This window comes from Neodiprion lecontei, chromosome 3, assembly GCF_021901455.1.
Source record: "Neodiprion lecontei isolate iyNeoLeco1 chromosome 3, iyNeoLeco1.1, whole genome shotgun sequence".
NCBI lineage: Eukaryota > Metazoa > Arthropoda > Insecta > Hymenoptera > Diprionidae > Neodiprion > Neodiprion lecontei.
In genome coordinates, this window is record NC_060262.1 from 13,250,636 (window position 1) to 13,271,363 (window position 20,728).

The window sequence follows — 20,728 nt, forward strand, 5'->3', positions numbered from 1 at the left end:
GGGACACATGAAGATTTTTTTTTTTTTGGTCCAGCATCATAATTGGTAATGCTGCGGAGGATGCACCAGTTTTCTTAAATAGAATCATGTATTTTTTTTCAACTAAAATATTCTTCATTCAAAAATTCACAATTTTATCAGAACATGTTTTGTTTCTAAATGAATAGTTCGTGAGATAGAACAAAAAAACAAATATTTTGTTACTCCAAACTTTCTCTGTGATATGTGTGATATGTCGGAGCATCAGTGGGGTGACTACAGATGTTCAAAAATACCACCATCAAGAGCAATACATACAAGAACAATACAGTTGACTTGGATACACGAGCACGAATGTGGTTCCAACAAGATGGAGCACCTCCTCATTATCACCGAATTGTGAGGAATTATCTGCAGGCTACCTACGGTGGTAATTGGATCGGTCGAGGAGGTCCAGTTGAGTAGCCACCAAGATCGCCAGATCTAACATAGCCTGATTTTTTTCCTGTTGGGGTTCCTTAAAGATGTTGTTTACCTGGAGCCTCCAACGACTAGGGTTGACATGATGAATAGAATTACTAAAGCGTGTAGAGCCATTCCAAAGGCAATCCTTTTGAAAACGGTGCAGAGCTTCGAAAAGCAAGTGAGAGCATGTATTGCTCTTGGTGGTGGTATTTTTGAACATCTGTAGTCACCCAATGACGCTCCCACATATCACACATATCACAGAGAAAGTTTGGAGTAATAAAATATTTGTTTTTTTGTTCTATCTCACGAACTATTTATTTAGAAATAAAACATGTTCTGAGAAAATTGTAAATTTTTGAATGAAGAATATTTAAGTTGGGAGAAAAATGCATGATTCCATTTAAAAAAACTGGTGCATCCTCCACAGCATCACCAATTATGATGCTGGACCAAAAAAAAAAAATCTTCATGTGTCCCCCTCTGAACCGAACAACTTTTGTAGGACACATTTTCCAATTGAAACGTTAGTTCGGCTGAAAACGTAGTGCGTACTTTAAATGGGGACACCCTGTATTGTAGAAACGAACGAATATTACGACTGTTGTACATAAAAAAAAGCTCGAAATTTTCATATTTCGCACGAAAATTTTTTGCTCTGTTCACCAGCGAAGTTTGAGGTATTCTAAACGAATAGATAAACCAATCCACTCGAGTTGGATCGGAACGTATAAGTCCGTCATCGGTAAGATCACATATTAACGCATTTGGTCTACGATTGATAATTGAACAGATGAAAGATTTATTAAACGAATATTATATTCGCTTAAACTCTATTGAGAATACCCATATATTGCACGACTATTTTCTACGTGTATGAGACGTACCAGCAAAACGTTGAAATTTTAGTATATCACGTGGAAATTCCTCAGTTTATTCAACGGCGAAGTTTGAGGTATTATAAACGAATAGATATGCACTTGCGAATAAGTTTATAAACCAGCTCACTCGAGATGGATCGGAACGTATAAGTACGTCATCAGTAAGACCACATATTCACGCATTTGGTCTACGTTTGATAATGGAACAGGTAAAAGATTTATTGAACGAATATTGTAGTCGCTTAAGCTCTATTCAGAACACCCATACATTACACGACTATTTTCTACTTGTATGAGATGTACCAGCAAAACGTTGACATTTTCGTATATCACGTGGACATTACTTGGTTTATTCAACGGCGCAGTCTGAAACATACTTCACATATGGTTGCGTCTATTTTTCAACGTTTAATTGGCGAACGTGTTCTTATTGGGTACATGCATGCATTACTGGCATGCGGGTAATATCGGTAGGAAATGTCGTAAAAATGAGGTTTCCGTGTTCTTCGTAATCAAAAACCAGATCGGCTGCCATTTCGTCGTTTTACAATCAAATCTTATGGGACTGGGCTCAAAGTATGTGATTTATCAGCGTCGAGTGGCATCATACCAGATAGTTCGATCCATTTAGTGCAACTGTGAAAATTATCTCAATTGCTGTGAGTGGTAACCGATCTGTAATTTGTTTTTCAAAATTTTGAAAAAATAAAAAGTCGCTCCACTTTTTTCTAAAATAAAGTTTCCCAAGTTCCGTAACGATCGCTTTAGCGGTGTAAGAGTTTTGGCTCTCCACGTTTTCGAGATGAACAGCGCTTCTTTGAAAGCACCTTAAAGGTGTGACCGCCTTGAAGGGTCCATCATGCTGAATAGGGAAGTTATCTGAGATCATATGAAACGTGTGACTGTTTTCATTGGCGTGAGTTTGGGACTTAAAAATTGTGTCGATTGTCTGTTTAATAATACCGGTAAGGGATAGTCGTTCTTTTGTTGTACGTGGTACTTTTGGTCTAGCGACGTTATTTTTTTCCAGATTCCATTATTTTTCAACTACGAATGATTCTCGTGCAGTATAGGGGCGTTATTTTGAATTACTGGTGGTTCATCGTCTATTGATCTTGTGATGACGACGTGATTTGGTGCACTGAACGCTGGTTGTTGGTGCCGCCGGGAGAACGCACGGGCGTTGTTTGTGTTAAAGGACTGTTCGGTCATTCTCTGATCATCACGGTGTGAATTACGATTGTTATTGTTGTAGGCGCGAGCTCTTTATTCGTCAATTACATGTCCGAACCGTCTGTAGTAATTACAATAATGCTCTTGACTCTGGTCTTGTTCATGAGTATCAGTAAATCGGCAATCTCTGTGAGCATGACCGGGTCGTTCACATTTTGTGCAGAATTATTTGGGGATGTGGCGGCATTCCGCGGCCGAGTGACTTGAACGGCTACAAAATTTGCAGACTATGTCGGACTGGTGCTTGGTTCGTTTTTCGGACGTTGCTTGTGCGTATGTAGCCGGCGCGGGGGACAAGGGTGAGTGATGTCGTTGGATTACAGTGGCCGGCAGAAACGGCGATGGCAGGGAGGGGGTGGGTGGTGGTAATCCTGAGGTTGGAGATGATGTCGTAGGTGGAGATGCAGTTGGAAGAGAAAAGGCTGTTGATGGCTATAGAGGAGGAAGATTGGCTAAACAGGGCTGACCAACACTTGGTAGTCGTCGCCTCGTCAATTCACGCTCTTCACCGCAAGCAATTTCTATCGCGCCTCTGAGTGTGGTTGGTCTATGACTGACTACTGTTAATTCTAGCTCATCGTGAAGACCTCTGATGACGGTCAGTAGGCTTTGTTCGTTAATGTGGTCCAACCAACCATCAACTCTGTGGCTGGGATATTTGGCTACAATCGCGGCTAACAATTTCGTTGTTAACCGATCTACTCTCCCGCCAGAAACTATAAAATTCTCGTATAAGCCTTGCTTTATGCTGCCTCCCGTAAGTATAAAATACATATCGCTAATATTGTTGGGAGTCTGGAAACCTCGTTCGAGACGTTTAATAATATCATCTACCGTAGTGAACTCTTTGCCTGTTTGTGCATCTCCAGTCATTCTGAACAAGATCATTTTCGCAAATCTTCGTTTTTCGTTCCGTCTTACGAATGAGTTCGCGTATTGTACTGTGAAGACGAAGTCGTCTACTGGAATGTTATGCCCGTTGAAGAGCTGAACCCATTGCATAGCGCTTTTGGCTAATACGTATGACATGTTATCATTTTTTGGGTCAGGCATTGTACTGTAGTGTTCGTGTTTTTGCGGTAATGGGAGGTGTAAGTTAACTTAGCAAGATAGTTCATAACAAACTTACAGGTAGATGCAAAATGAGATCACGAAGAAACGCTAGTCCACTGGTTTTGACGCTTGTAGATTACTGGTGAGCTGTCCTGGGGTTAATGCGTAGTGATGTCTCATGTATCCTGTGTTGAATCGTCGGTGAATCAGAGGTGGACATTGTGAGCGAATTTGGGGAAGATGGGTGCCCGAACGGGTCTCGTAGATCGATTGATTCGTATGTTATCGTGGTTGTCGAGCGACAGTATATTGAGTATGCATCAAGCTGCGATGATGACGTGATAACGTTCTTTGATTTTTGTCCACTAGTTTGGTATTCGCGTAGTTACTCCGGGAAATTTCGTGCTGGTGCTGTTGCTAATGGCATTCGTTTTGATGTCGTTTTCAAATATTTTGAATGCTTGTTGGCCTATTATCTGCCACTTGAAGTGTATTTGGTAATATGTCTTGTACGGTTTGATTACGGCGACATAGATTCCGGAAAGCGATGACCACCGCTAGCCACCAATGTTACGTCCGTGGACGTCGTTTATTACCGAGCGTTAAGGAAAAAACGGGTTCGACTTCACTATTACGTCCGGGGAGGACCAGAAGAGTTTGAAGATATCAACTATATATTTGTTTGAAGAATTTGCGGATAGTTAAAACGGAGTGTGTAGTTCATAATATCGGTAAGAAATGTTATACGTAAGGTTGTTGAGTGTTCTAATAGAATTGATCGTGTTGAACGTTGGAATAGGAATGAATCTGAGGTAAAGAGTAGCCGACGTGAGGTGCGCAAAATGGTGAGGAATAGAATTAGCAGAGTCAGGATGAAGCGAGTGGCGCGCGCCAGAATGGAGATGATAAGGTTACTATAATGATTATGGGAGAGTGACGAAATGCGGAAGATGTGTGGCGATACGCCGGACGTAACACAGTAATAAAAAGAAAATTTCCAGAAAAAAATTAGTTTCGTAAAAATAAAATGTGAATTTATCATTTATGAAAATTAAATATCATTATTATTATTATTATCATTATCATTATCATTAACATTTTCATGATAACGGATATGTTACATGTGTGAACAAGGTGAAAGAACTGTGGAAATACATTTTATAATTCAATGTTTTATTTTCATTCCGGAACTACATATACACGATCACGATAAAGAAGATACCTCGCACGAGAGCGTGGCGGATTACTCTCAACCGGAAGCGTCCAAAAGTCCGAACGATCTTCTCTTCGGTGAAAAAAGTTCCGGAAAGGTTCGTACTTACGGGATGAAGCATCAATTATCGTTTGCGGATTCTGATGATGAAACAATGGCATGGACTGCTATCGAATCGGAACCGAACGTTTGGGAACTACCGAAAAATTCGATAAATCTTCAGCAGCAATATCCAGCAGCCGATTCAGAGCTGCTGAAAAAAATAGACAGTTGCGGCGATAAAATCCCGCCTTGCAAGCAGAATTTACTGCTCATCGCAGACAAATTAAGCAGCTTCGCGTGAAACTCAGACGGGCACTGATGTGTAAAAACAGTCTACAGCAGAAAGGTATGAAGAAAACGGTGGCACAGTTTCTCGATGAAAACAATTATACAGAGCCATCAGCGAGAGCGATGGTCAAGCTCCAGTAGCTTCGTAAAAATGCTCGATTCGCAGATGACGAGAAGGATTTAGCGAAACAATTGTTTTTTTACTCAACGGCAGCATATAAGAGATTGCGAAAACCGGGTTGTACTTTTCCATCGATCAATACTGTGCGCTTATGGATTTCGGATGTGAAAAATATTCCCGGATTTTGTTCTAATATTTTCATCAAATTGAAAACGAAAATGGCTCAACTGCGACCTGAGGAAAGGATCTGTTGCCTGAAATGGAATGAAATGACCATCAAGAATTTTTAAGAATATTCTGTCAAGTTTGATTACATCGATGGACTTGTTGACCTTGGACCTCTCGGGAGAAGCAAACAGCGAGCTCGATACGTCTTTGTTTTTTGTCTGGATAGCATAAATGCACAAACTCCATGGCTTCAGACTATTGCCTATTTTTTTATCGGAGATGGGCTAAAAGCAGTTGAAATATCTGAACTTCTACGGCAATGCTTAATCAAACTCGAGGATGTTGGAGCTAAAGTTGTCTTGGTAACATGCGATCAAGGGCCATCGATCAATCGCTTTTTTTTGTCCCTGCTAGGAGTAACCGAGACCACTCCATATTTTCGTGGCGCGGGGCGAGAATACTTCGCATCATTTGACTTTCCGCAATTGATAAAGCGCTTGATAAGCACGCTAAGAACGCACCGTGTTTAATATTGTGACGGAAAAGTTATTTTCGCTTATGACGATTTTATAAACACGTGGAAATACGTCTGCAGCAATACGACATCAAGGTTGCTGATGCATATTACGGAAACACACTTATTTCCGAATCGTTTTGAAGCGATGAATGTAAGACGGGCATTTCAAATTTTAAGCCACACATTCTCTGCGGCAATACTTACCGCAGGCCGTGACCCGAACGGTCTCAAAAGTACAACGTGGAAGGAAAATGCGGCCTTTGCTGAGCAAATGAACAGCATCATCGATGCCTGTAATGCGTACCAACTGATATTCCGGAATCCCGCGAAACGGTCCCTTTCTGATAGAAACCCCAACATTGAAAAATCTTTCGTTGATTTTGTACATTGGTCTTCTAGGTGGACCGTGGCAAGCAAAAATAAAGCCTTCTCAATTGATAATCGTACTGGGGCTTTGCTAACGATGGAAAAAATCCCTCGTTTGAAAGTTATTCCACTAACTGTTACGTCTCTTCTAAGCACCTATCGCTCAGTCAAAAAAAAATATTGTGGGTTTGAATTAGCAACAGCACTTTGCAACCAGGACTCGGTTGAACACCTTTTTTCAAAACTTCGACAACGTGGTGGTTTCAATCCAAATCCTATGGCACGAATGGTACGCTTGACCTTAAGGCATGTCCTTTCGACAGGATATATCGGTACGTCTGATAAAGGAAACGTGCGATGTCCTGATGCAGTAGCACTTCTAAATTTGTCGAATGATGTCACAGAAGCATTCGAGAGAATGGGTGATCTTCCGGGCGATCCTACCGAGCATGATGAAGATAGTCCAGATGTTGACGTTGAGAAGGCATCGGACGTGATTGAATATTACAACGAAGAAACGAGAAACGAGGTTCTGGCAATGCCAGTGTGTCGTTCGAGAAAAATGCGATTACTTTTTTCGCAGGCTATATCGCTCATCGCAATATTTAAAAAAATCCATGTGATTACTGCCGTGAAGAAATCTTAAAAGCTCCTATGGATGATTCATCACTGGATGAAATGTACATTGAGTACCGAGAATACCAAAACATGGGCGACGACGCTCCAAGAGTCGCAAAATTGAAGCGGCCTACTCAGAAGTTTGCAGCGATTGTAGAAGCGCAATTGAAAGCTTACTGTGAGCTGTGGGAAAAGCACTGACATACTGAGAACCTACTACAAAAACTCACACGGGATATCGTCACAAGCACAGCTTTGATCGATCCCGAATGGTATGATAAAAGTCATCTGTATAGCAATCATCGGTTGCGGCGTTTACAGTTTTTAATCAGAGTAAACATTTTTGCACAAACAAAATACAATAATCGGGCAGCGCGAGCTTGTCTTGGAATGCGTAAAAAGCAACCAAGTAACAAAAAACTAAAAAAGCTTCAAGGTTTGTGAACTCTTCGCCTTATTCAGATAAGGCGACAAATCGCATTTATCAGCAAATCAAGGTTTCTTGAGCGGCGTATCAACTGCGCCTCACTGCAGCAGCGGTTCATGCACCACTGACATCAGTTCAAATCACCAAATGTGGTATGGTACTTCGATACGATTTGACCCTCACGTTCTGGGATTTAGATTACATCGTTTTTCGGCCAGTCGCTATTTATTGCTTGTTTTAGATAAAATTATATTGCTATGTATGTTGTGTTACTTGTTTCATTTGATATATTAAATATTCTCGTATAAAGCAGTATACACTCGAGTGAAGTCAGTATTTCATACCAAATAATGTATCAGATAATACATGGATATTGTATTATAAATATCGAAACAAGAGCATTATCTGTAAAATTTTCAGCAATATTCTTTAGAAATTACTTGCCGAAAAAAAATATTTTTCTCTATTTTTGATGATAAACTCCCCGAGTTTTATTATTTTGCCAATTTTAAAAATAGTGTTTAAAAGTTCTCTGAAAAGTGGAAATTTTATGTCCTGAGGTTTTTTTTTTTGAAAAACCGATATTTTTCAAATTATAACGATCCATAGCTTTTCATGAACTTTTTTCCCACACCCAATAGGTAACGAAAACAAATTCTAAAAAAAATCAAGTCATCGCGTTTTTTCAACTCTAAAAAAATACCAAAATCTCAGATTGATCGGGAGGGGTCGGGTTTTCGAGTGTTCGAAATCATATGAAATACCTCACATAGAATCAGGTAAAGGCCGATGAAAGAGCGGCCAAATGCACATATTGATCCTCATAGTTTCATATAGATTCCCCATAAGTCTATGAGTTTCAATATGTGCATTTAGCCACGCTTTTATCTACACCTATGAGTCTTTTTCTACAGGGAACCACATGATTCCTTGATATGGGGCATTCCATGTCAATTAGATCTGTGTGTAACCCCGGACCTCTCAAATCTGGACTGTGATTTCTTGTATCATTCTTTTATCTCTAAATAGCATTTGGAATTTTTTCAGATTTAAAAAAAAAAAAATTTAAGGCGTCATGAATTTTTGAAGTTGGGTTTTTGACACCTTGATGGCCGTAATCAAAAAATCTTAAAAAATTCTTAAAAATACCGTGTGCAAAATAACAATTTTTGAACCGAAATTCATAACGCCTGGACTTTTGATTCAACCTGGTTTTAGCTTTCTGAACGAAGAAAAGGAAACAAAAAATTAGAAGCAGAGGTAAGTTTACTGTAGACTGTTGCTTGAATATTGTATGCGAGATAACGGATTTTTGGAAATTTCATCAGATTTATTTAGAGTTGATACAAATATGATATTCTCGAAAAAAAAATCTGAAAAAATGTCAAAAAATTGTTATTATACGCACAAAAAATCAAGCAACAGTCCACTGTAAATTGACCTCTGCTTCTAATTTTTTAACTTTTTTTTGGTTCAAAAAGCTAAAGAAACAGATTGAAACGAATAACCCAGATATTACGAATGTTGGTTCAAATATTTTTATTTTGCAAACAGAACTTTTGAAAATATTTTCAGATTTTTCGATCACGGCCATCGAGGTGTTGAAAGGAAACCTCAAAAATTCTATCAAAAGAAGACTTTAAAAATACTATTTAGAGGCAGACGATGAATGATACAAAAAATCGCGAACCGGATCTGAGAGGTCGAGGGTCAGACTCAGGTCGAATTGGCATGGAATACCCCATATACTCTATATAAAGTTGCGTATGTTGCATAATGTGTCTGTATGTATATACAGAGTGACCAACATGAAAGTATACACCCTCTAAACACACACGCTCCGCGCGTGCGGTGTATACTTTCACCTGACCAACCCAGTATATGTTAGGACGTTGGTTTAGTCAACCGAGCACCCGAGCATACAGCATACATCACGGCATGCATATGTGTGGTACGTTCCCGTGGCCGACGGTGGTCTAACTCACCCACGAGCACCGCACACACGCAAATAACAGAGAACGTGCGATCTGATTATCCACCAAAATCATATTTATGATCACCATGTTGGTGTAGCCCTAAAAAAACTCTGCAGCATCGACCGAGGCGATGATCACAAAATTCTACTTCTCGATTCATAGCTACGTTTCAGCGTCACTCTGGTGGGATCACCTAAAATGCGAGCATTGGACATCTCCCTACTCATCTCTGCAATAACAAATAATCAATGAAGGGTGCGTCATCTGTGGCACCACTATCGGTTAGGTCGAGTGGTGACACTACCCAGCGATGGACATTGGAAACAAAATCGATGAGACCGATAAAACAGTGACTAATCGATAAAGAGGGTGCCTCTGGTGTTGACACTTCGATTGGTCAAATGTCTGTCCCCTGACGGCAGAAATTCAAAATCTCTGCTCATCTGAGTGCCCAGAATCTCATTATCAGACTCCCTGTCGGTAAAATCAAGCGAAAATGCAGGTGGCGCAATCTACGGTAACGCTTTTGTCAGCATTACTTCCACCCGTAAGGCAGGAATTTTCACCCCTCGCTGGTATTACCGACTTTCGGTAAGGTAGGGTTCAGGGCTGACCCTGGTGGTATACCGCTATTTTCATCCCGAACTCTTCTATTATATCTAATTCCAATGATATTGTGAGTGTGCGAAAGCTGCTTATGAAACAAAATACCCGTAGAAGTTCGGGAGTCTTCTGTAATTTCCTCAGAATCTCGTTCATAGTACCTTTGAATTGATGAAAAATTGTTGAAACATGACCTCACCATTGCCAAAGTGTTCTTAATTCAGACTGATAATAATATTGTAACCAGGATAGCAAAAGTGAGGAGAAAAGGAGATAGGGCAGAGAAGGAGCGGGGAAGACATAGACGGGAGGTCGGGTGAAGGGAATAGGGAGGCAGGGATAGAAGGGAAGGGCGGGGGAAAAAGAAAGAAGGGGGAGAGTTTTGAGGTTAGGCAGAAAGAGCAGGCGGACGGCAACGATTCGGATAAGATAGGAATAGGCAGTGACACCTAGGGAGTAAGAAGGGGGATAGAGTAGACAGGTAGGCGGCGGATAGATAAGGTAGGGAGCGGTGAAGGAGAGAAAGAGTATGAGTAACGCGGGTGGCCAAAAAGAAGGGGCGAACAGGGAAGAGGAGGAGAAAAAGAAAGGTAGGCCGGGGGCAGTAGCAGCGTTAGGGAGGGATAGGAGGCATAGCCTGGGATCGTCGGCGACGGTGCTAGACTTATGGAAGAGAAAGCGGGAGGAGGAAGGGGAAAAAGGGGAGGAGGAGGCAGACGAGTTGCAGGAAAGCGAAAGAGTATTTGGGAAAAGCAGGAAAGTGCACCGATCGCCGGAGGGTAAGACAGGGGAGGAAGGGAAGGTAGAGGGAGGGGGTATACAAGATATGTTAAGGTTGATTAGGGAAGAGCTAAAGATAGGTCTAGAGGAGGTCAAAGGGCAGGGAAGGGGGATCAGGGAAGAAGTGGAAAAGATTAAAGGCGAAATGGCTAGAAGGGAAGAGCAGTGGGAAGTAGAGAGGGGGGAGATGAAGGAAATGATAAGGGATCTAGGTAAAAGATTAGAAGAGGTAGAAGAGCGGAGAGGGGGTGAGATGGAAAGGGTAAAGGAGAGGCTGATAGAATTAGAAAAGAAGAGTGCAGAAGGAGGGGGAGAAAGGCAGGTACAGGGAAATGCGGAAGTGGCGCAGGTAACAATAGATAGATTAAAAGAGATGGAGTGGGCCATAGAGAGGAAAGAAAGGGAAGAAAGAAGGGGAAATATAGTATTGAGAGGAGCGAGACTTGAGAAGGGAAGAGAAAAGGAAGAGTTGAAAAAGATTTTGCAGCTGATAGGGGTAGAGGTTGAGGTAAAGGATATGTGGGAGGTAGGCGCGAAAAAGGGGGGAGAAAAGGGGATATGGATAGCAAGACTAGGAAATAGGGAGCAAAAGAGGCAGGTAATGGGAAGAAAAAGCCTACTCAAAGGGAGGGAGGAGAGAATAGACGAGGATCTCACCTGGGCAGAGAGAAGAATGAAATGGAAGTTGAGGGAGATAGCAGCTATTGAGGAGAGAAGGGGAAACAGAGTAAGAATAGGGTATGCAAAGATCTGGATAGAAGGGAAAATGTGGAAGTGGGATGAGATAGGAGAAGTGCTTAGGGATGGTACAGGGAGAGCGAGGGAAGGGGGGCAAAGGGAGGGGAGGGGAAAAGTAGGGGAAAGCGATAGGGAAAGGTCAGCAAGCGAGGAAAGACAAGAGGGAAGTATAGAAGCACAGGGAAGGGTACGTAGGGAAAGGCAGTCGGGGGAATGGGTAGTGGGGGGGGACAGAGGCAGGTGGGGAGGGAGATAAGGAGGAGAGAGAGGGGAGTAGGCGAGACAGAAAGGGAGGGGTGGAAAGTAGCTTTTTGGAATGTGGCGGGGCTCGCGAGAAAGGATGAAGATTTCTGGAGGGGGCTAGGGGAGTGGGATGTAATATTTCTAATGGAGACATGGATAGAAAAGAAGGGGTGGGAAAGGATTAGAAATAAGTTGCCAGTAGGGTATAAATGGGAAGTGTAGTATGCGGTTCGAAAAAATAGGAAGGGAAGAGCAATAGGCGGAATGCTGTCAGGGGTAAGAAGGGAGATAGTAAGTGGGGAGGGAGGGAGGGAAGAGGTAAAAGAGGGCATGATAGAAAGGAAAATAAGTGTAGGGGGGGAAAAATGGGTAGTAGTAGGAATATACGTAAATGGGGACCTAAAAGAAAAGATAGGGGAATTGAAGGAGCGGGCAGAAGAGATAGAGGGAGGGGTAAAAGTGTTAGTGGGGGGTGATTTTAATGCCAGGACAGGGCAGGAGGGGGGAGGATGCTGGGGAGAAGGAGAGGAGGAGAGTAGGAGTAGGAAATCAAAGGACAGGAAAATAAACTCGGAAGGTAGGCAGCTGGTGCAATTTTTAGAGGAGACAGGATGGACAATAATGAACGGGAACATAGAGGGGGATGAGGAGGGGGAATTTACGTATGTAGGAGGGGCAGGGGTGACAGTGATAGACTACGCTATAGGAGACATCGAGGTGAGGGATAGGGTCAAAAGGATAGAGATTGGGGATAGGGTTGACTCGGATCATCACCCGGTAATAGTGTGGTTGAGGGGGGCAGTGGCTAGGACAAGGAAGGGAAAAAGAGTAGGGGGAACTAATAGAGGAGACTGGACGGAGGAGGGTAGGATGAGGTTTAGAACAGAAGTCAAATGGGAGGGGATAGGAGAAGTGGATGTAGGGAAAGAGATAGAGAAAAGAATAAGGGAGTTTAGACGAGCCTTAGATGTAGGAGGGAGGGGGAAGGAAGCGAAAAAGGGATGGTGGGACGAGGAATGTAGGCGAAAAAAAGCGGAAGTTAGGCAGAGTCTAAGGAAATGGAGAAAGGGTGAGGGGGAAGGGGACGCGTATAGAAAGGAAAGAAGGGAATATAATAGGCTATGCGAGGAGAGGTAAAAGAAAGAAAATGAAGGATTCATAAAAGAAGCAGCGGAAGCAAGGACAGAAAGCAAGGTATGGGAGATAGTTAATAGGGAAAGAAAGAAGTGGAAGAGGGTGAATGAAGAAATAGGAGATCAGGAGTGGAGGGAGTATTTCATGGGAGTATTAGGCGGGGTAGAAAGCAAGGTAACAGAAGGCGGGGAGTCGGTAAATAGGAAGGGGGACGGGGAAGGGGAGCTGCAGAGGGAAGAGATTAAAAAGGTGATAGGAAAGCTGAGGGATGGAAAGGCACCAGGGGGGGATGGAATAGTTAGCGAGGTATGGAGGTATGGGGGGGAAGAAATGGAGCAGTGGATATGGAAAACATGTAACAGAGTTTGGGTGGGGGAGGGCTGGCCAGAGGATTGGAGGGAGGGATTGATAGCGCCGATAGTTAAGAAGGGGGAGGGGAAAAGGGTAGAAGAGTATAGGGGGGTGACTTTGATGCCAACTCTATATAAGGTGTATGCGATGGCATTAGCGGATAGGTTAGAAAGAGAGGTAGAAGAAAAGGGCTTGATACCGCAAAACCAAACGGGTTTCAGAAAAGGCATGGGCACCATTGACAATATATATGTTCATAACTATTTAATCAATAGGCAGGTGGGAAAGGATAAGGGAAAGATGGTGGCGTTTTTTGTGGACCTGAAAGCTGCTTTTGATTCAGTGAACAGGAAGGTGCTGTGGGAGACTATGGAAAGGAGAGGAGTGAGGGAAGGGCTAAGGGTAAGGATAGAGGAAATTTACAAGGAAACAAAGAGTCGAGTAAGGAGCGGGGGTAAGCTAGGAGAGGCGTTTTGGACAGCGAGGGGGGTAAGGCAGGGATGTCCGCTCAGTCCGCATGTGTTCAACCTGCTGCTGGCGGACTTAGAAGAGGAAATGGGGAGAGGGAGAAGGGTTGGGGGGGTGGAGCTAGCCGGCGGCAGGGTATGCACGTTAGCTTATGCGGATGATATGGTGTTACTAGCGGAAAGTGAAGAGGAAATGGAGGTAATGATTAGGAAGTTAGAAAGGTATATGGATAGGAAAAGGCCTACGGTAAATGTAGGGAAATCAAAGATTATGAGATTTAGGAAAGGAGGCGGTAGAAGGAAAAACATAGATTGGAGATGGAAAGGGAAAAGGATAGAGGAGGTGAAAGAGTTCAGCTATTTAGGGTATAGAGTAAAGTGCAATGGGGGACAGGAAGCACAGCTGAAAGAGAGAGTACGGAAGGCAGGGGTAGTAATGAGGCAGGTATGGGGAATAGGAAAAAGAAGGTTTGGGAGGGATTGGGAAAAAAGGATTTGGTTATTTGACAGGCTAGTATGGACGGTAATAGAGTATGCATCGGAGATATGGGGGTGGAGAGAGTGGAGGGCGGTCGAGGCGGTACAGGATAGATTTTTGAGATGGACATTAGGAGTGGATGGGAGAACACCGGGATATTCAGTAAGGGAGGAACTACAGAGGGAGAAGCTAAGGATTAGGGCAGGGAGAAGGGCATGGAATTTTGAAAGGAAGCTGGAGAGAGGGGAGGGTAGCGAGTTAGCTAGGAGATGCTGGGAAGAGATAAGGGACAAGGCAGAAGCTGGGAGGCAGGGATCGAGGCGGGAAAGAGAAAGGGAAAGTTTCTTTGCGGAAAGGGGAGCAGAGAGTAGAGAGGTAGTCGCGAGAAGGGAGAGGGGCGAGATGGTGTTTAGGGAAATAGAGGAGAGAGAGAGGGAAGAACAGAGAAAAGAGAGGTGGGAGAAAATAAGGGAATCGAGGTACAACAGATGGTACAGGCTAGTGAAAGGAGAAGGGATACCAGGATATCTGGGAAAGGGATGGGGAGAAAGCAGGTGGATAAGGGTGGCAAGATTTAGGTTAGGAAGCGAGATGAAGGAGGCAAGGTACTGGGAAGAAGAGGAAAAGAGAAGGTGTAGGGTGTGCGGGGGGGAGGAGGAAACATGGGAGCACGTATGGGAAAGGTGCGTAGGCTGGGATAGAAGGGAGGAAAGCTGGCAGGAGGTGGTGAGGGAGATGCTAGGTGAGGAGGGGGGGGGAGAAGTCTGGATGAGAGAATTGGAAAGGATCAGGGATGTACAAGAGAATGAAAGAGTGAGATATGAATGGGAAATGGAAGTCGATTAGGATAAGGACGAATTAGGGAATAGAATAAGGTAAAATAGGATAAGGTTAAGTAAAGATAAGGATAAAAAGTAAGAAAAGGATAAGAGGGAAAGTAAGGGAATGGCAAGGCAATGGCACAGGACACAGGCAATTAGAAATTAAGTAAGGATAAGGTAGGAAGTAAGAATTAGGGTAAGAATAGGTTAAGAAAACATGTAAAAAAAAAAAAAAAAAAAAAATATTGTAAAGGAAGAGGAAAAGGGAAGTCCTTGTAACCCCAAGGGGAACAATAAAGATTACAACAACAACAACTAATAATATTGTAACGTTCTTTGACGTTACGGAAATAAAATATGGATCCGCGAGTTTAATTATCAAGTCAAAATCAAAAGCGTGAATAAAATGTTGTGAAAAAGCTTTAATTGCGAAATATGTGTTTCTCGTTTAAAGTCTGAAACAAGACTGTTTTTACAATAATGTTGGTTGATGCAGCAACCTTATTCTTTTGAAAGACATAAGAGGTTTATAAACGTCTCTTATCTATGACGACTACTAGATCATTAAAGAGGGGGCAAAACGGGTGATTTCACCCTTTGTAACACTACTCCCCCCCCCCCCCCCCCCCCCCCCCCCGAGGAAAAGAGTCGTCCCGACTCGGGAAAGATAGAACAATTATAAAAATGATCTAGCAGTCAGTGCTCAAACGTGAGTTGGAGCTGTGGCTCTAAAAATTTAAAGACTCCCTTTTTTACTATCTGGCATTTGTCCACAGTCTCAAGGTAAACCACAAAAAACCTTGAGCAGATAGTTGAGCGTTGAATAATTTCAAAAATTTATGTGCCTTGTTTTATAAAGGTAAGTGTTGTTAAGTGTTATGTAGCTTCATGAATTCGAAGTTATCAGCAACGGTCCAGATCGATGTCGAAAAGAAATCCAATCCTCTTCATGAAGGATTGTCCAAACGAAACAGGTTCGGGTGAAAACATCGAGGCGGGAATCGAAAATTCTAGGACCAAACAGGATAAAAACAGACTCCTTTTCACAGGAAATAGGAAAATAGATGGGTGACTGATCCTAATCTTCTTTAGAAACAGCTCACCCTAGAGTTTTGGAAGGACAAATGTGAGTGATGGTATAAAAATTCAAATTCACTAAGTGAATTTGGGAGAATAGACGAATAAAATAAATTAAATATGTATTCAAAAGAAAAGAAACGATCTTATCTGAATCATTTCCGCGTATTTCTTCAAAATAAGGCCACCAGTCATCCTCAGGAATTAGGGAAGATTGGAAGGAAAAGGCTGTGTCAAATAACCTGAAAAAGTGCTCACAAAAACTGACACTTAAGGTTAATAAAATGTGAAAATCAAGCAATCGCTCATCGACCGCGAAAAATAATCGTGGCTCTATTCACATTCCAAAAGAAACCAAAGCCTATCCGACACAAAACTCGATTCCAGAGAAAAAGGTTCTAGAAAAACTTGGTCGGCTGTAGCTTCTGCATTTATAATCAAAACAGGAGCCGATAAAAAAGAAAAGATTTGATTTACTAGCCAATCCTCATGAACCTCATGAATAGTTCTGAGTAGCTCTAAAGAAATGCTCGATTCTTCCTCACGAGAACGGGAACTAATTCGAGCGAAAAAAGTTTCTAGGGAAACTCGCAAATAAACAATTAAATCCACTCTGAGTTCAGACGAGCGAATGAGAAGATCAAAATTTTTCCTCAATAGAAGAGATTCAAAGTCGCGAAAATTACCTAACCTTCGACGAGCTTCATTTCCCTGACAGGCAATAAAATAGGTTGGGAATGCCTGTCACGCATAACCAAAATAATTCAAAGAAAGAGGTTAACTCCAATGATAATTTTATATAAAAACGTCTGAAACTAGTTCCTCAAACCAGCCTCAGACGAAGAGTTAGTTTGAGGATTTAGGATTTTCTTCACCAACCTCTATATCTCTTCTTCGCCGATTATAGGAATCTGAATGCGAGTTTTGTATCATTTCTCTACTATTCCTTTCAAGTAAAAAGCAATGATTGGCATCATGTCCTATTTTATGACAAAATAAACAAGTTACTACAGTTTGATCTGTCGTAACTGCGCCTCTAATTTCGTGTTTGTTACTCTGATTCTGAAAAGAACCACGATTTCTTTGTTTAAAATTATTATTGTTATTTTTATTTCTGTAAGTTTGAGGCTTTGACTCCTCCGAGTGCTCAAAACCTCGTCTTTCCGAGGTGTTTTTGGACACCTCAATCCGACGAAGCTTGTTCAACCCAAAATATTGTTTTCGCATTGCCTCCACCTCAAGGGCTTTGGCCGTTGCCTCTCGTCGAGAAGTGAGACCCGATGTTCCAACGGCCATTTTGATTTCTGGATCACTAATTGCGTTTAAGAAAGCTTGGGTCGCTAATAAGTTACGAGACGGCTCGTGGTCTGGCAAAGCTACACGAGAAAGCCGTTCAATATCTTGGCTAAGTGACGCGAGGTCTTCGTTTCGTCCTTGTCTTCTAGTCTGTAATTGAGCTGTGTATAATTTTGTCAGATGGTCATTTCCGTATCTTAATTTAAACGGGGAGCTAATTTTTTCATAATAGGAAATATCTTCCTCAGACAATGCCGTTAAAACATTCAAAGCCGGCGTCCGAAGACAAGAGGCAAGGCTGTGGGCCCTCATGGCGGAGTCCCACTGATTATACTTTGCAATTGTGTTAAATTGGCGTTCATACTCTGCCCATGGAATCTTTCCATCAAATATTGTCGGTTTTAAAGGATAAAAGGGTTTCTTGTTAATTTGAGAAGCAACCCCAGGAAATCTTGAATTATTTAATTGACTTAAGGGCGTTGCCTATGCCTCGACGAGCACGCGCGAACAGAGACTCACGATTTTCCTTCTCATTTCCTCATTTTTGAAGATAATTAGGTCCTTAGGGAGTCATTTTGAAGATAAAGAATAGATCTGTGTCGCCTTTTTTGCCGAATTTTCGATTTCGCTTTCAGATTTGCGAAAAACGTACTTGAAAGTACGTTATCTTTGAAGCGAGACACAGTGAACAGTGAATTTTTTTTCGAAATTCGGCGAAAGAGGCGACACAGATCTATGCTTTATCTTTAAAATGACTCTCTAAGAACCTAATTATCTTCAAAAATGAGGAAATGAGAAGGAAAATCACGAAGCATAAAATAGCAAATTTTTCGCGCCAAAGGCGGGCGGCTGCTAGCGCCACGACCGCGTTGGCCGGCGACCATGCGAATTACAGGCGTGGAGAGTAGACTCAAACCCCCCCACTACAATTCCCCTCGTTCGAACCCTCGTCGCTCGGCACGTGGATAGTGTTCCGCGCTTTTCTTTTTGCTTGTGTTTGTCTACCGTGTTTTTTATTAATGCGAGTCAGTATTTATTCCCGCGATGGCTAAGAAGAGAAGGAACCTGTCTTTGAAGAAGGAGAAACGACCCGGCATAAAGATTTTGGCAAATTTCAGGAAAAAATTAGGTAAATCGAATTATTTATATGATTGATGTCGCATCCTCTCCGACTTCGAGATTCAATCACTTGAGTACGAACAATCGCAGGGCTTTAATCTAGGAAGGTACTTTCAAGAGCCGATATTGCTGTTGATAATAGCAGTATAAATTCTTTCTCAAGTTTTTTATACATACGAAAATATAAACTAGAATGCATTGTGACGTGTGGTACTAGCCCGGTTTGCATTAGTCGCTAAAATATGTCATCAATTTGTTACGTGTTCAGGTTAAATGATCGAAATCACTATTCGGCAATTTGCATTAGTGTCTACACTTTGTCGATCATAAGGAATATTCTCATCACTTATTGTGACTACCTAAGTATCCAAGGTAAAATTACAAGGTATCTGGCAGAATTTTCCATACGAAGTAAATACGGCGCGTACGTATTAGGCCACTAAAATACGCGCGTTTTGTTTTTAGAAATAAACTTGACGTAATTCTGGGGTAATCATACATACATACTAGGGTGGGCCAAAAAAATCGACTATTTTTTTTTCACTTGGTACTCCGAAAATTTGGTTGGTAAAGACCTCAAAAACATTCTCTCCAAATATGAGCTCTTAATTTTTATAGGAAGATCCTCCGCCCCGCAGTTTTCTATTTTTTTCTTATGGTGAGGAAGAAAAATACATATTATGTATTATGAAAAATAGATGTTAATATTGTATAGATCATCTCCTCATATAAACGACATGTGCATGAATCGGCTCGGATATAAGAGTCTCACAGCTCTTGAGAATGTACTTGTTATTACATAAAATGAAAATAATAAATGCTTGAATCGTCAAAAGTATGACAGACATCATACCGGCCCCCCACTCTGGGTTCATTATTGATCGGGCGCGAGAGAGAACGCACCATGGCTCCAAACGAGATCGAAAGAGTTAGCACGATCACCCCAACTCGCCGGTCGGAGCCAACGCACCGACACTGTACGCATTAGCATAGAGCGCTGTACGTGAGCCACACAAGCAAAGGCGCCACTAGCGACACCTAGCTGTTGGCGTGATCGCTCGTCCGAGTACCCCAACTTTTCTTGCTTCAAATAGCCTGCAGGCCGTACGCTTCTAAAGGTCTCTATCTTCGATGACATAGTTTCGGATTGATACAGTCTGGTGTAATTTGTATTCGCCGCGATAATGCGCAGCCCATTATTAGAATCCATTCTGTCGCAGATCTTGCAAAACTTGCAGGAGGAGGCGCTGCGCTGCAGTACAGCGACGTTTGCTACCGTTGTCGCCTCCAGCTGCCCGGACCAAGTGCCCCTGGAAGGCAGTGTGAATTTTCAACAAAAAAAATCTCAAACTTTGACGCCGCGTATTTTCTAAACGACTCGTCCTAAAAATCTGGGTGTGTGCTCATTGGATTCGTTGGTTCTTTATCTACAAGATAGGTGTTTTAGATAGTAAAAAAATAGTTTCTTTCTACTATCTCCCCAAGATTTGTGACTTTTTTGGTCAATTTTGAGGGTTTTGGCGAATATTTCTGTGGATATTTGTCATAGGTCAAATCTATGGCCATATTCTTGTTTGTTGGTCAATCTTACATAGGAAAACTAATTTTCAGCTACATCGTAGAAAAAACCTTTGCGTGTTCAAAAATACCCAAATTCAAGTCGAAAATGTGAAAAAAAAAAACGAAAAATGGCTCTGGCTCAGCCAATAAATTTTTACGGTGCCCAATATTTTGGCTTTTGATCACTCTCTAGGTGGTTAACATGCCCACAAAGAATCAGCCAAATCGGAAGGGGTGGACGACAGGTTCGGCCTTTCTTAAATAATTTTGCTCTATATAAAAATACATGAAATGCGGCTTATCAACCACTCCATCCATGGAAAAAAATGTGTATGCAAAAGAATAGCTGAGTCGTCAATCACAATGCAAGTAATAAGATAGGTTAGGTTGATCATTCCTGTCAATCTGTGGTCACTATTGCTCATAACATTTTTCGATTGAATCTTACCGTAGAATCAAAGGACAATCGTTTCTTTGTCAGGTTTTTACGGTGCTGGGACCATCATAATCGTCTTTCTAAACGAATCCATGAGAAGACCTTTCTCTTTTATCAAACTTTTACGTGGCCCACAAGAAAAAGGTGGGAGGCGGGAAGGCAAGTTCATAAGATTAAAAATCTGTGCACTACATATGGTATCAAGTTCTGAGTTGCCATGGCGCCACCAATCTAACTATCAGCTACCGACGATCTAAAACTCAGATCCTCCCTCAAGA

The 20,728-nt window shown here is 42.0% G+C and overlaps 1 protein-coding gene across 1 annotated transcript in view; it reads left to right on the forward strand.

Moving 5' to 3' along the window:
* Window positions 1-20,728, forward strand: part of LOC124293695 (glutamate receptor ionotropic, NMDA 2B) — a 1,867,270-nt gene that overhangs the window by 789,126 nt on the left and 1,057,416 nt on the right. The window lies entirely within an intron of this gene.